Source organism: Mugil cephalus, chromosome 23 (assembly GCF_022458985.1).
Source record: "Mugil cephalus isolate CIBA_MC_2020 chromosome 23, CIBA_Mcephalus_1.1, whole genome shotgun sequence".
In the NCBI taxonomy this organism is placed as follows: Eukaryota; Metazoa; Chordata; class Actinopteri; order Mugiliformes; family Mugilidae; genus Mugil; species Mugil cephalus.
In genome coordinates this window covers 1,677,756-1,691,672 of record NC_061792.1, presented here as the reverse complement: position 1 = coordinate 1,691,672, position 13,917 = coordinate 1,677,756, and the positions used below count along the sequence as shown (strand labels likewise).

Here is a 13,917-nt window from a genome sequence, read left to right as displayed (position 1 = left end):
AATACTGATTACAGTTGGTAGAAGAGTGGTAGTGGGTGATTTTGGTTGCTCATGCCAAAATCTGACGACATATATTATCATATCAATAGTACCATCGGACGGCAGTCTTATAGATCCACTATGTGACACTCAAGATTGAAAGGTGTTAATGAAATCTTTGATCGAGGAACCTAAATGAAAACACAACCGAGTGAGAGAAAAGAAAATGATCACAGAAAAACAGAAGAAATTTGGAAAATCTTTCCCACACTCTCTCTCTCCTATCGCACTCCTCACAAAATTTACATAGAATGTGCCATAGAATGTTTTCCTTCATGATGTCATAGAATTCTGTCCTTTGATGATTTCATCAAATCTTTTCCTTTGGCCATGATGGCATAGAACTTTGCCTTTGATCTTACTGAAAGTTTGTTTTATACAAGCCTCTGTGGATCTGTACATTCTTTAGTGCTTCTCAGAGTTACAAATGACTGCAAGCAAGACAAGGAACACACTTGAATAGAGCATGGTTCATTGATTTTCGTCCAAAGTTTTACAAAACATTTCCCGAATAACAAGCATCAATGGCAACCAACAAAACAGCAAAGAGGCTGAATATCTCAGTAGGGAGCACTCTGGGAAATTGCCTGAAAGTGCAATCTTTCCTCAGAGAGGGCGGGCTTTGAATTTTTACAAATGCTGCAATAACCTACGAGAAAGTCGGCGTCAAAGTCAACAAGAGCCGTCCGGCAATTTTCAGACAGGCAAAAGTTGAAATTGATATGCTGAAATTGACATGCTGAAACAGCTGCGACGTCCGCATAAGTGATGATGATTGGCTAAGTTGCAGTGGGCCTTTCACGATAAGCCAATCTCAGGCAGTGTTCAGTTTTAAACACAAATCACACCCAAACCCTGGTTGGACCGGGTCGCCTTGTTTTTCTCTCTGATTCATATCTACCTGTTACATTCTGACTCTACTTCCTGGCAGACTGTATCATTGTAGAAGCTTCAGCTCAAAAACAAAAATACATGCAATGATGATTTTGACCACTTATATATACTGCGTTTCTGACAGTTAACGTTGCTTACGGCCATACCACCCTAAAAACACCTGATCTCATTTGATCTCCGAAGGTAAGCAGTGTCGGATTTGGTTAGTACTTGGATGGGAGACCGCCTGTGAATACTAGATGCTGTAAGCCTTTCCTTTTCATCAGGAGACATGGTAACATTTACATCACCAAAATACATGCAATGATGATTTTGACCACTTATATATACTGCGTTTGTGACAGTCACCATTGCTTACGGCCATAACATCCTGAACACGCCTGATCTCGTCTGATCTCGGAAGCTAAGCAGTGTAGGGTCTGGTTAGTACTTGGATGGGAGACCGCCTGGGAATACCAGGTGCTGTAAGCTTTTCATTCTCATCAGGAGACATGGTAACATTTACATCATCAAAATACATACAATGAAAATTTTGACCACTAATATATAGTGCTTTAGTGACATTTGACATGGCTTATGGCCATACCAACCTCAACACGCCTGATCTCGGAAGCTAAGCAGTGTAGGGCCTGGCTAGTACTTGGATGGGAGACCGCCTGGGAATACCAGGTGCTGTAGGCCTTTCATTTTCATCAGGAGACATGGTAACATTTACATCATCAAAATACATGCAATGATGATTTTGACCACTTATACATACTGCGTTTGTGACAGTTAACGTTGCTTACGGCCATACCATCCTGAACACGCCTGAGTTTCAGTTTGAAAGTCTAACAGAATCTACGGACCCACCTAGGTTTGTATAAAACAAACTTTCAATAAGATCAAAGGCAAAGATTCTATGCCATCATGATCAAAGGAAAACATTTCATGACATCATCATCAAAGGAAAACAATTGAGGACATCATCAAAGGAAGACATCCAATGACGTCATCGCCCTGTTTCATCCATCGTTTCTTTTGTATGTGCGTGAGCATGCACGGAACTACGTATGGATGTAACGTTACTCCATGTGCGCGCATGTAGACGCACGTGCGTCTGTACGTGCGCGAAAACAACACACAAAATTAGACCAACATGCTCCCATAACTGTGTGTAAAGGTTTGTTTAAGCCTCATCCACATTGTATAATCAATATGTTTGTGTCACGTGTAGTTTAATCATGTGCGGCTGATTCTTTATCGTATTTCCTTCTGAGGTACATAATGGTCTAGCTGGAACCTATTAACAGCGCTACTTGTGGCTTTACTACACAATGATGTAAGTATTATGTAATTAGTTCTTTTTTGCGTTTCTTTCGGGCAATACAGCAAACCCCAACGTCTGAGGTGGTAGCCGACGTGTGCTGTCGAGATTTGTCATTAGAAATATTGACAAGTGGTTTCCTAACATTGCTTGTATTTTGCATCAATTTGCTGTTGTCCACAATTTGAACTGACGCCGAAATAAAACGAGGCCAGTGGAGATAACGTGGTCGTTAGCATACGGTGGAGTGGGGAGCTAAACTACGGGGCTAAGTTAACGTGCTAACGGCCAATTTCAATGTGTCAGAATGTGTCTGTATGTATGTTAGTATTTTATTTTTATTTAACCTTTGTTTACCTAGGCAAGCAATTAAGAACAGTTTTACCGGCTGTAGTTGTGTTGTCATTTTTATTGCTGTAAGTTTTCTGTTTGTCTTGGAACAGGCTAACCGGTTTTAGCACGTTGTGATGCTGCCAACTGGTACAGCGTTAAATAGTTGTACAACTACAACTATAGCCGAAGAGTCAACCTTAACATATTTGAGTGTTTATGCTCTAATGCTGGACTTTTATGAGACATGTATAAAAGAGTGATCTATGGAAATAAAAAAGACCCCAGTTAGTTGTCATTAGATGTACTGAATGACTTGAATCTTGAATTAGAGATAAGGCAGGACTATTTTACGTTATTCCCCGTGGAGAAATGAAGGTTTTACAGACAATGCAAAATGAATAAAACAAACCAAAACCAAAGGAGAGAAACTATATAAAAGTAAATATGTTAAAGGGTACAAAAATAATTACATCTACTACTATTTATTACTAATACTGATACAGTTGGTAGAAGAGTGGTAGTGGTGATTTTGGTTGCTCATGCCAAAATCTGACGACATATATTATCATATCAATAGTACCATCGGACGGCAGTGTTATAGATCTCACTATGTGGACACTCAAGATTGAAAGGTGTTAATGAAAACTTTGATCGAGGAACCTAAATGAAAACACAACCAGAGTGAGAGAAAAGAAAATGATCACAGAAAACAGAAGAAATTGGAAAATCTTTCCCACACTCTCTCTTCCTAGCGCACTCCTCACAAAATTTACATAGAATGTGCCATAGAATGTTTTCCTCATGATGTCATAGAAATTCTTGTCCTTTCATCAAATCTTTTCCTTGGCCATGATGGCATAGAATCTTTGCCTTTGATCTTACTGAAAGTTTGTTTTATACAAGCCTCTGTGGATCTGTACATTCTTTAGTGCTTGTCAGAGTTACAAATTGACTGCAAGCAAGACAAGGAACACACTTGAATAGAGCATGGTTCATTGATTTTCGTCCAAGTTTTACAAAACATTTCCCGAATAACAAGCATCAATGGCAACCAACAAAACAGCAAAAGAGCTGAATATCTCAGTAGGGAGCACTCTGGGAAATTGCCTGAAAGTGCAATCTTTCCTCAGAGAGGGCGGCTTTGAATTTTTTACCAAATGCTGCAAAAACCAACGAGAAAGTCTCGTCAAGTCAACAAGAGCCGTCCGGCAATTTTCAGACAGGCAAAAGTTGAAATTGATATGCTGAAATTGACATGCTGAAACAGCTGAGATTTCCGCATAGGTGATGTTGATTGGCTATGGTGCAGTAGGCCTTCACGATAAGCCAATCTCAGGCAGTGTTCAGTTTAAAACACAAATCACACCCAAACCCTGGTTGGAACGGGTCGCCTTGTTTTCTCTCTGATTCATATCTACCTGTTACATTCTGACTCTACTTCCTGGCAGACTGTATCATTGTAGAAGCTTCAGCTCAAAAACAAAAATACATGCAATGATGATTTTGACCACTTATATATACTGCGTTTGTGACAGTTAACGTTGCTTACGGCCATACCACCCTGAACAACGCCTGGATCTCGGAAGCTAAGCAGTGTAGGTCCTGATTAGTACTTGGATGGGAGACCGCCTGGGAATACCAGGTGCTGTAAGCTTTTCATTCTCATCAGGAGACATGGTAACATTTACATCATCAAAATACATGCAATGATCATTTTTTCCACTTATATATACTGCTTTAGTGACATTTGACATTGCTTATGGCCATACTAACCTGAACACGCCCGATCTTGTCTGATCTTGGAAGCTAAGCACGGTCGGGCCTGGTTAGTACTTGGATGGGAGACCGCCTGGGAATACCAGGTGCTGTAAGCTTTTCATTCTCATCAGGAGACACGGTAACATTTACATCATCAAAATACTTGCAATGATCATTTTGACCACTTATATATACTGCTTTAGTGACAGTTAACGTTGCTTACGGCCTTACCACCCTGAACACGCCTGATCTCGTCTGATCTCGGAAGCTATGCAGCGTCGGGCCTGTTTAGTACTTGGATGGGAGACCGCCTGGGAATACCAGGTGCTGTAAGCTTTTCATTCTCATCAGGAGACATGGTAACATTTACATCATCAAAATACATACAATGAAAATTTTGACCACTAATATATAGTGCTTTAGTGACATTTGACATGGCTTATGGCCATACCAACCTCAACACGCCTGATCTCGGAAGCTAAGCAGTGTAGGGCCTGGCTAGTACTTGGATGGGAGACCGCCTGGGAATACCAGGTGCTGTAGGCCTTTCATTTTCATCAGGAGACATGGTAACATTTACATCATCAAAATACATGCAATGATGATTTTGACCACTTATACATACTGCGTTTGTGACAGTTAACGTTGCTTACGGCCATACCATCCTGAACACGCCTGAGTTTCAGTTTGAAAGTCTAACAGAATCTACGGACCCACCTAGGTTTGTATAAAACAAACTTTCAATAAGATCAAAGGCAAAGATTCTATGCCATCATGATCAAAGGAAAACATTTCATGACATCATCATCAAAGGAAAACAATTGAGGACATCATCAAAGGAAGACATCCCATGACGTCATCGCCCTGTTTCATCCATCGTTTCTTTTGTATGTGCGTGAGCATGCACGGAACTACGTATGGATGTAACGTTACTCCATGTGCCTGCGCATGTAGTCGCACGTGCGTCTGTACGTGCGCGAAAACAACACACAAAAATTAGACCAACATGCTCCCATAACTGTGTGTAAAGGTTTGTTTAAGCCTCATCACATTGTATAATCAATAGTTTGTGTCACGTGTAGTTTAATCATGTGCGGCTGATTCTTTATCGTATTTCCTTCTGAGGTACATAATGGTCTAGCTGGAACCTATTAACAGCGCTACTTGTGGCTTTACTACACAAATGATGTAAGTATTATGTAAATTAGTTCTTTTTGCGTTTCTTTCGGGCAATACAGCAAACCCCAACGTCTGAGGTGGTAGCCGACGTGTGCTGTCGAGATTTGTCATTAGAAATATTGACAAGTGGTTTCCTAACATTGCTTGTATTTTGCATCAATTTGCTGTTGTCCACAATTTGAACTGACGCCGAAATAAAACGAGGCCAGTGGAGATAACGTGGTCGTTAGCATACGGTGGAGTGGGAGCTAACTACGGGGCTAAGTTAACGTGCTAACGCCAATTTCAATGTGTCAGAATGTGTCTGTATGTATGTTAGTATTTATTTTTTATTTAACCTTTGTTTACCTAGGCAAGCAATTAAGAACAGTTTACCGGCTGTAGTTGTGTTGTCATTTTTATTGCTGTAAGTTTTCTGTTTGTCTTGGAACAGGCTAACCGTTTAGCACGTTGTGATGCTGCCAACTGGTACAGCGTTAAATAGTTGTACAACTACAACTATAGCCGAAGAGTCAACCTTAACATATTTGAGTGTTTATGCTCTAATGCTGGACTTTTTATGAGACATGTATAAAAGAGTGATCTATGGAAATAAAAAAGACCCCAGTTAGTTGTCATTAGATGTACTGAATGACTTGAATCTTGAATTAGAGATAAGGCAGGACTATTTTACGTTATTCCCCGTGGAGAAATGAAGGTTTTACAGACAATGCAAAATGATAAACAAACCAAAACCAAAGGAGAGAAACTATATAAAAGTAAATATGTTAAAGGTACAAAAATAATTACATCTACTACTATTTATTACTAATACTGATACAGTTGGTAGAAGAGTGGTAGTGGTGATTTTGGTTGCTCATGCCAAAATCTGACGACATATATTATCATATCAATAGTACCATCGGACGGCAGTGTTATAGATCTCACTATGTGACACTCAAGATTGAAAGGTGTTAATGAAAACTTTGATCGAGGAACCTAAATGAAAACACAACCAGAGTGAGAGAAAAGAAATGATCACAGAAAACAGAAGAAATTTGGAAAATCTTTCCCACACTCTCTCTTCCTAGCGCACTCCTCAAAAAATTTACATAGAATGTGCCATAGAATGTTTTCCTTCATGATGTCATAGAATTCTGTCCTTTCATCAAATCTTTTCCTTTGGCCATGATGGCATAGAATCTTTGCCTTTGATCTTACTGAAAGTTTGTTTTATACAAGCCTCTGTGGATCTGTACATTCTTTAGTGCTTCTCAGAGTTACAATTGACGCAAGCAAGACAAGGAACACACTTGAATAGAGCATGGTTCATTGATTTTCGTCCAAAGTTTTACAAAACATGTTCCCGAATAACAAGCATCAATGGCAAACCAACAAAACAGCAAAAGAGCTGAATATCTCAGTAGGGAGCACTCTGGGAAATTGCCTGAAAGTGCAATCTTTCCTCAGAGAGGGCGGCTTTGAATTTTTTACCAAATGCTGCAAAAACCAACGAGAAAGTCGGCGTCAAAGTCAACAAGAGCCGTCCGGCAATTTTCAGACAGGCAAAAGTTGAAATTGATATGCTGAAATTGACATGCTGAAACAGCTGAGATTTCCGCATAGGTGATGTTGATTGGCTATGGTGCAGTAGGCCTTTCACGATAAGCCAATCTCAGGCAGTGTTCAGTTTAAACACAAATCACACCCAAACCCTGGTTGGAACGGGTCGCCTTGTTTTTCTCTCTGATTCATATCTACCTGTTACATTCTGACTCTACTTCCTGGCAGACTGTATCATTGTAGAAGCTTCAGCTCAAAAACAAAAATACATGCAATGATGATTTTGACCACTTATATATACTGGGTTTGTGACAGTTAACGTTGCTTACGGCCATACCACCCTGAACACGCCTGATCTCGGAAGCTAAGCAGTGTAGGTCCTGATTAGTACTTGGATGGGAGACCGCCTGGGAATACCAGGTGCTGTAAGCTTTTCATTCTCATCAGGAGACATGGTAACATTTACATCATCAAAATACATGCAATGATCATTTTTTCCACTTATATATACTGCTTTAGTGACATTTGACATTGCTTATGGCCATACTAACCTGAACACGCCCGATCTTGTCTGATCTTGGAAGCTAAGCACGGTCGGGCCTGGTTAGTACTTGGATGGGAGACCGCCTGGGAATACCAGGTGCTGTAAGCTTTTCATTCTCATCAGGAGACACGGTAACATTTACATCATCAAAATACTTGCAATGATCATTTTGACCACTTATATATACTGCTTTAGTGACAGTTAACGTTGCTTACGGCCTTACCACCCTGAACACGCCTGATCTCGTCTGATCTCGGAAGCTATGCAGCGTCGGGCCTGTTTAGTACTTGGATGGGAGACCGCCTGGGAATACCAGGTGCTGTAAGCTTTTCATTCTCATCAGGAGACATGGTAACATTTACATCATCAAAATACATACAATGAAAATTTTGACCACTAATATATAGTGCTTTAGTGACATTTGACATGGCTTATGGCCATACCAACCTCAACACGCCTGATCTCGGAAGCTAAGCAGTGTAGGGCCTGGCTAGTACTTGGATGGGAGGACCGCCTGGAATACCAGTGCTGTAGGCCTTTCATTTTTCATCAGGAGACATGGTAACATTTACATCATCAAAATACATGCAATGATGATTTTGACCACTTATACATACTGCGTTTGTGACAGTTAACGTTGCTTACGGCCATACCATCCTGAACACGCCTGAGTTTCAGTTTGAAAGTCTAACAGAATCTACGGACCCACCTAGGTTTGTATAAAACAAACTTTCAATAAGATCAAAGGCAAAGATTCTATGCCATCATGATCAAAGGAAAACATTTCATGACATCATCATCAAAGGAAAACAATTGAGGACATCATCAAAGGAAGACATCCCATGACGTCATCGCCCTGTTTCATCCATCGTTTCTTTTGTATGTGCGTGAGCATGCACGGAACTACGTATGGATGTAACGTTACTCCATGTGCGCGCATGTAGTCGCACGTGCGTCTGTACGTGCGCGAAAAACAATACACAAAAATTAGACCAACATGCTCCCATAACTGTGTGTAAAGGTTTGTTTAAGCCTCATCCACATTGTATAATCAATATGTTTGTGTCATGTGTAGTTTAATCATGTGCGGCTGATTCTTTATCGTATTTCCTTCTGAGGTACATAATGGTCTAGCTGGAACCTATTAACAGCGCTACTTGTGGCTTTACTACACAATGATGTAAGTATTATGTAAATTAGTTCTTTTTTGCGTTTCTTTCGGGCAATACAGCAAACCCCAACGTCTGAGGTGGTAGCCGACGTGTGCTGTCGAGATTTGTCATTAGAAATATTGACAAGTGGTTTCCTAACATTGCTTGTATTTTGCATCAATTTGCTGTTGTCCACAATTTGAACTGACGCCGAAATAAAACGAGGCCAGTGGAGATAACGTGGTCGTTAGCATACGGTGGAGTGGGGAGCTAACTACGGGGCTAAGTTAACGTGCTAACGGCCAATTTCAATGTGTCAGAATGTGTCTGTATGTATGTTAGTATTTTATTTTTATTTAACCTTTGTTTACCTAGGCAAGCAATTAAGAACAGTTTTACCCGGCTGTAGTTGTGTTGTCATTTTTATTGCTGTAAGTTTTCTGTTTGTCTTGGAACAGGCTAACCGGTTTAGCACGTTGTGATGCTGCCAACTGGTACAGCGTTAAATAGTTGTACAACTACAACTATAGCCGAAGAGTCAACCTTAACATATTTGAGTGTTTATGCTCTAATGCTGGACTTTTTATGAGACATGTATAAAAGAGTGATCTATGGAAATAAAAAAGACCCAGTTAGTTGTCATTAGATGTACTGAATGACTTGAATCTTGATTAGAGATAAGGCAGGACTATTTTACGTTATTCCCCGTGGAGAAATGAAGGTTTTACAGACAATGCAAAATGATAAAACAAACCAAAACCAAAGGAGAGAAACTATATAAAAGTAAATATGTTAAAGGTACAAAAATAATTACATCTACTACTATTTATTACTAATAATGATACAGTTGGTAGAAGAGTGGTAGTGGTGATTTTGGTTGCTCATGCCAAAATCTGACGACATATATTATCATATCAATAGTACCATCGGACGGCAGTGTTATAGATCTCACTATGTGACACTCAAGATTGAAAGGTGTTAATGAAAACTTTGATCGAGGAACCTAAATGAAAACACAACCAGAGTGAGAGAAAAGAAAATGATCACAGAAAACAGAAGAAATTTGGAAAATCTTTCCCACACTCTCTCTTCCTAGCGCACTCCTCACAAAATTTACATAGAATGTGCCATAGAATGTTTTCCTTCATGATGTCATAGAATCTGTCCTTTCATCAAATCTTTTCCTTTGGCCATGATGGCATAGAATCTTTGCCTTTGATCTTACTGAAAGTTTGTTTTATACAAGCCTCTGTGGATCTGTACATTCTTTAGTGCTTCTCAGAGTTACAAATTGACTGCAAGCAAGACAAGGAACACACTTGAATAGAGCATGGTTCATTGATTTTCGTCCAAAGTTTTACAAAACATTTCCGAATAACAAGCATCAATGGCAACCAACAAAACAGCAAAAGAGCTGAATATCTCAGTAGGGAGCACTCTGGGAAATTGCCTGAAAGTGCAATCTTTCCTCAGAGAGGGCGGCTTTGAATTTGTTACCATTTTCATCAGGAGACATGGTAACATTTACATCATCAAAATACATGCAATGATCATTTTGACCACTTATATATACTTCTTTAGTGACATTTGACATTGCTTACGGCCATACCAACCTGAACACGCCCGATCTCGTCTGATCTCGAAGCCAAGCAGTTGTCGGGCCTGGTTAGTACTTGGATGGGAGACCGCCTGGAATACTAGTCCCTGTAAGCCTTTCATTTTCATCAGGAGACATGGTAACATTACATCATCAAAATACATGCAATCATGATTTTGACCACTTATATATACTGCGTTTGTGACAGTTACCATTGCTTACTGCCATACCACCCTGAACACGCCTGATCTCGTCTGATCTCGGAAGCCAAGCAGTGTAGCGCTTGGTTAGTACTTGGATGGGAGACCGCCTGGGAATACCAGGTGCTGTAAGCTTTTCATTCTCATCAGGAGACATGGTAACATTTACATCATCAAAATACATGCAATGATGATTTTGATCACTTATATATACTGCTTTAGTGACATTTGACATTGCTTACGGCCATACTAACCTGAACACGTCTGATCTCGGAAGCTAAGCACGGTCGGGCCTGGTTAGGACTTGGATAGGAGACCGCCTGGGAATACTAGGTGCTGTAAGCCTTTCATTTTCATCAGGAGACATGGTCACATTTACATCATCAAAATACATGCAATGATGATTTTGACCACTTATATATACTGCGTTTGTGACAGTTACCATTGCTTACGGCCATACCACCCTGAACATGCCTGATCTCGTCTGATCTCGGAAGCTAAGCATGGTATGGCCTGGTTAGTACTTGGATGGGAGACCGCCTGGGAATACCAGTTGCTGTAAGCTTTTCATTCTCATCAGGAGACATGGTAACATTTCCATCATCAAAATACATGCAATGATGATTTTGACCACTTATATATACTGCTTTTGTGACAGTTACCATTGCTTACGGCCATACCACCCTGAACATGCCTCATCTCGTTTGATGTCGGAAGTTAAGCAGTGTTTGGCCTGGTTAGTACTTGGATGGGAGACCGCCTGGGAATACCAGGTGCTGTAAGCTTCTCATTCTCATCAGGAGACATGGTAACATTTACGTCATCAAAATACATGCAATGATCATTTTGACCACTTATATATACTGCTTTAGTGACATTTGACATTGCTTACGGCCATACCAACCTGAACGCGCCCGATCTCGTCTGATCTCGGAAGCTAAGCACGGTCGGGCCTGGTTAGTACTTGGATGGGAGACCGCCTGGGAATACCAGGTGCTGTAAGCTTTTCATTCTCATCAGGAGACATGGTAACATTTACATCATCAAAATACATGCAATGAACATTTTTGATCACTTATATATACTGCTTTAGTGACATTTGACATTGCTTACGGCCATACCAACCTGAACGCGCCCGATCTCGTCTGATCTCGGAAGCTAAGCATGGTCGGGCCTGGTTAGTACTTGGATGGGAGACCGCCTGGGAATACCAGGTGCTGTAAGCTTTTCATTCTCATCGGAAACATGGTAACATTTACATCATCAATAACATGCAATGATGATTTTGAGCACTTATATATACTGATTTAGTGACATTTGACATTGCTTACGGCCATACCTACCTGAACACGTCTGATCTCGGAAGCTAAGCATGGTCGGGCCTGGTAAGTACTTGGATGGGAGACCGCCTGGGAATAATAGGTGCTGTAAGCCTTTCATTTTCATCAGTAGACATGGTAACATTTACATCACCAAAATACATGCAATGATGAATTTGACCACTTATATATACTGCGTTTGTGACAGTTAACGTTTGCATTACAGCCATACCACCCTGAACACGCCTGATCTCGTCTGATCTCGGAAGCCAAGCAGTGTCGGGCCTGGTTAGTACTTGGATGGGGAGACGCCTGGGAATACTTGTCGCTGTAAGCCTTTCATTTTCATCAGGAGACATGGTAACATTTACATCATCAAAATACATGCAATCATGATTTTGACCACTTATATATACTGCGTTTGTGACAGTTACCATTGCTTACTGCCATACCAACCTGAACAAGCCCGATCTCGTCGGATCTCGGAAGCTAAGAATGGACGGGCCTGGTTAGTATTTGGATGGGAGACCGCCTGGGAATACCAGGTGCTGTAAGCTTTTCATTCTCATCAGGAGACATGGTAACATTTACATCATCAAAATACATACAATGATGATTTGACCACTTATATATACTGCGTTTGTGACCGTTAACGTTGCTTACGGCCATTGCACCCTGAACACGCCTGATCTCGTTTCATGTTGGAAGTTAAGCAGTGTTTGGCCTGGTCAGTACTTGGATGGGAGACCGCCTGGGAATACCAGGTGCTTTAAGCTTCTCATTCTCATCAGGAGACATGGTAACATTTACGTCATCCAAATACATGCAATGATCATTTTGACCACTTATATATACTGCTTTAGTGACAGTTAACGTTGCTTACGGCCATACCACCCTGAACACGCCTGATCTCGTTTGATCTTGGAAGCCAAGCAGTGTCGGGCCTGGTTAGTACTTGCATGGGAGACCGCCTGGGAATACCAGGTGCTGTAAGCTTTTCATTTTCATCAGGAGACATGGTAACATTTACATCATCAAAATACATGAAATGATCATTTTGACCACTTATATATGCTGCTTTCGTGATGTTTGACATTGCTTACGGCCATACCAACCTGAACACGGCCGATCTCGGAAGCAAATCACGGTCGGGCCTGGTTAGTACTTGGATGGGTAACCACCTGGGAATACCAGTTGCTGTAACCTTTTCATTTTCATCAGGAGGCATGGTAACATTTACATCATCAAAATACATGCAATGATGATTTTGACCACTTATATATACTGCGTTTGTGACAGTTAAAGTTACTTACGGCCATACCACCCTGAACATGCCTGATCTTTGAAGCTAAGCATGGTCGGGCCTGGTTAGTACTTGGATGGGAGACCGCCTGGGAATACCAGGTGCTGTAAGCTTTTCATTTTCATCAGGAGACATGGTAACATTTAATCATCAAAATTCATGAAATGATGATTTTGAGCACTTATATATGCTGCGTTTGTGACAGTTACCATGCCTTACGGCCATACCAACCTGAACAATCCTGATCTCGGAAGCTAAGCATGGACGGGCCTGGTTAGTACTTGTGATGGGAGACTGCCTGGGTATACCAGGTGCAGTCAGCTTTTTCATTTTCATCAGGAGACATGGTACATTTACATCATCAAAATACATGCAATGATCATTTTGAACCACTTATATATACTGCGTTTGTGACAGTTAACGTTGCTTACGGCCATACCACACTGAACACGCCCGATCTCGTCTGATCTCGGAAGCGAAGCATGGTCGGGCCTGATTAGTACTTGGATGGGAGGACCCGCCTGGAATACCAGGTGCTGTAAGCTTTTCATTCTCATCAGGAGACATGGTAACATTTACATCATCAAAGTACATGCAATGATCATTTTGATCACTATATATACTGCGTTTGTGACAGTTACCATTGCTTACGGTCATACCACCCTGAACACGCGTGATCTCATCTGCTCTCGGAAGCTAAGGGCCTGTTAGTACTTGGATGGGAAAACCGCCTGGGAATACCAGGTGCTGTT

The 13,917-nt window shown here is 41.0% G+C and overlaps 9 non-coding genes and 13 pseudogenes across 9 annotated transcripts; all 22 read left to right on the top strand.

Annotated features, from left to right (window-relative positions):
* The first annotated feature begins 1,065 nt into the window (after positions 1-1,065).
* Positions 1,066-1,184, top strand: LOC125001661 (annotated as a pseudogene).
* Positions 1,185-1,285: 101 nt separating this feature from the next.
* On the top strand, positions 1,286-1,404 carry LOC125003307. Its single transcript, XR_007112166.1, has one exon. It is a non-coding gene; the product is annotated as a 5S ribosomal RNA (ribosomal RNA).
* A 101-nt stretch (positions 1,405-1,505) lies between these two features.
* Positions 1,506-1,614, top strand: LOC125002444 (annotated as a pseudogene).
* A 2,501-nt stretch (positions 1,615-4,115) lies between these two features.
* On the top strand, positions 4,116-4,226 carry LOC125002486 (annotated as a pseudogene).
* Positions 4,227-4,327: 101 nt separating this feature from the next.
* LOC125001428 lies at positions 4,328-4,446 on the top strand. The gene has a single exon (XR_007111684.1). It is a non-coding gene; the product is annotated as a 5S ribosomal RNA (ribosomal RNA).
* A 101-nt stretch (positions 4,447-4,547) lies between these two features.
* Positions 4,548-4,666, top strand: LOC125001281. The gene has a single exon (XR_007111544.1). It is a non-coding gene; the product is annotated as a 5S ribosomal RNA (ribosomal RNA).
* Positions 4,667-4,767: 101 nt separating this feature from the next.
* On the top strand, positions 4,768-4,876 carry LOC125002443 (annotated as a pseudogene).
* Positions 4,877-7,374: 2,498 nt separating this feature from the next.
* On the top strand, positions 7,375-7,483 carry LOC125001984 (annotated as a pseudogene).
* A 101-nt stretch (positions 7,484-7,584) lies between these two features.
* On the top strand, positions 7,585-7,703 carry LOC125001427. The gene has a single exon (XR_007111683.1). It is a non-coding gene; the product is annotated as a 5S ribosomal RNA (ribosomal RNA).
* Positions 7,704-7,804: 101 nt separating this feature from the next.
* LOC125001280 lies at positions 7,805-7,923 on the top strand. The gene has a single exon (XR_007111543.1). It is a non-coding gene; the product is annotated as a 5S ribosomal RNA (ribosomal RNA).
* A 2,636-nt stretch (positions 7,924-10,559) lies between these two features.
* Positions 10,560-10,678, top strand: LOC125001501 (annotated as a pseudogene).
* Positions 10,679-10,989: 311 nt separating this feature from the next.
* LOC125001400 lies at positions 10,990-11,108 on the top strand. The gene has a single exon (XR_007111657.1). It is a non-coding gene; the product is annotated as a 5S ribosomal RNA (ribosomal RNA).
* A 101-nt stretch (positions 11,109-11,209) lies between these two features.
* LOC125001917 lies at positions 11,210-11,328 on the top strand (annotated as a pseudogene).
* Positions 11,329-11,429: 101 nt separating this feature from the next.
* LOC125003064 lies at positions 11,430-11,548 on the top strand. The gene has a single exon (XR_007111933.1). It is a non-coding gene; the product is annotated as a 5S ribosomal RNA (ribosomal RNA).
* A 102-nt stretch (positions 11,549-11,650) lies between these two features.
* On the top strand, positions 11,651-11,769 carry LOC125003146. The gene has a single exon (XR_007112013.1). It is a non-coding gene; the product is annotated as a 5S ribosomal RNA (ribosomal RNA).
* A 99-nt stretch (positions 11,770-11,868) lies between these two features.
* Positions 11,869-11,977, top strand: LOC125002678 (annotated as a pseudogene).
* A 103-nt stretch (positions 11,978-12,080) lies between these two features.
* Positions 12,081-12,199, top strand: LOC125002606 (annotated as a pseudogene).
* A 101-nt stretch (positions 12,200-12,300) lies between these two features.
* On the top strand, positions 12,301-12,419 carry LOC125001983 (annotated as a pseudogene).
* A 100-nt stretch (positions 12,420-12,519) lies between these two features.
* LOC125002983 lies at positions 12,520-12,638 on the top strand (annotated as a pseudogene).
* A 101-nt stretch (positions 12,639-12,739) lies between these two features.
* LOC125003255 lies at positions 12,740-12,858 on the top strand. The gene has a single exon (XR_007112116.1). It is a non-coding gene; the product is annotated as a 5S ribosomal RNA (ribosomal RNA).
* A 311-nt stretch (positions 12,859-13,169) lies between these two features.
* Positions 13,170-13,278, top strand: LOC125002318 (annotated as a pseudogene).
* A 312-nt stretch (positions 13,279-13,590) lies between these two features.
* Positions 13,591-13,710, top strand: LOC125001889 (annotated as a pseudogene).
* Positions 13,711-13,917: the final 207 nt, after the last annotated feature.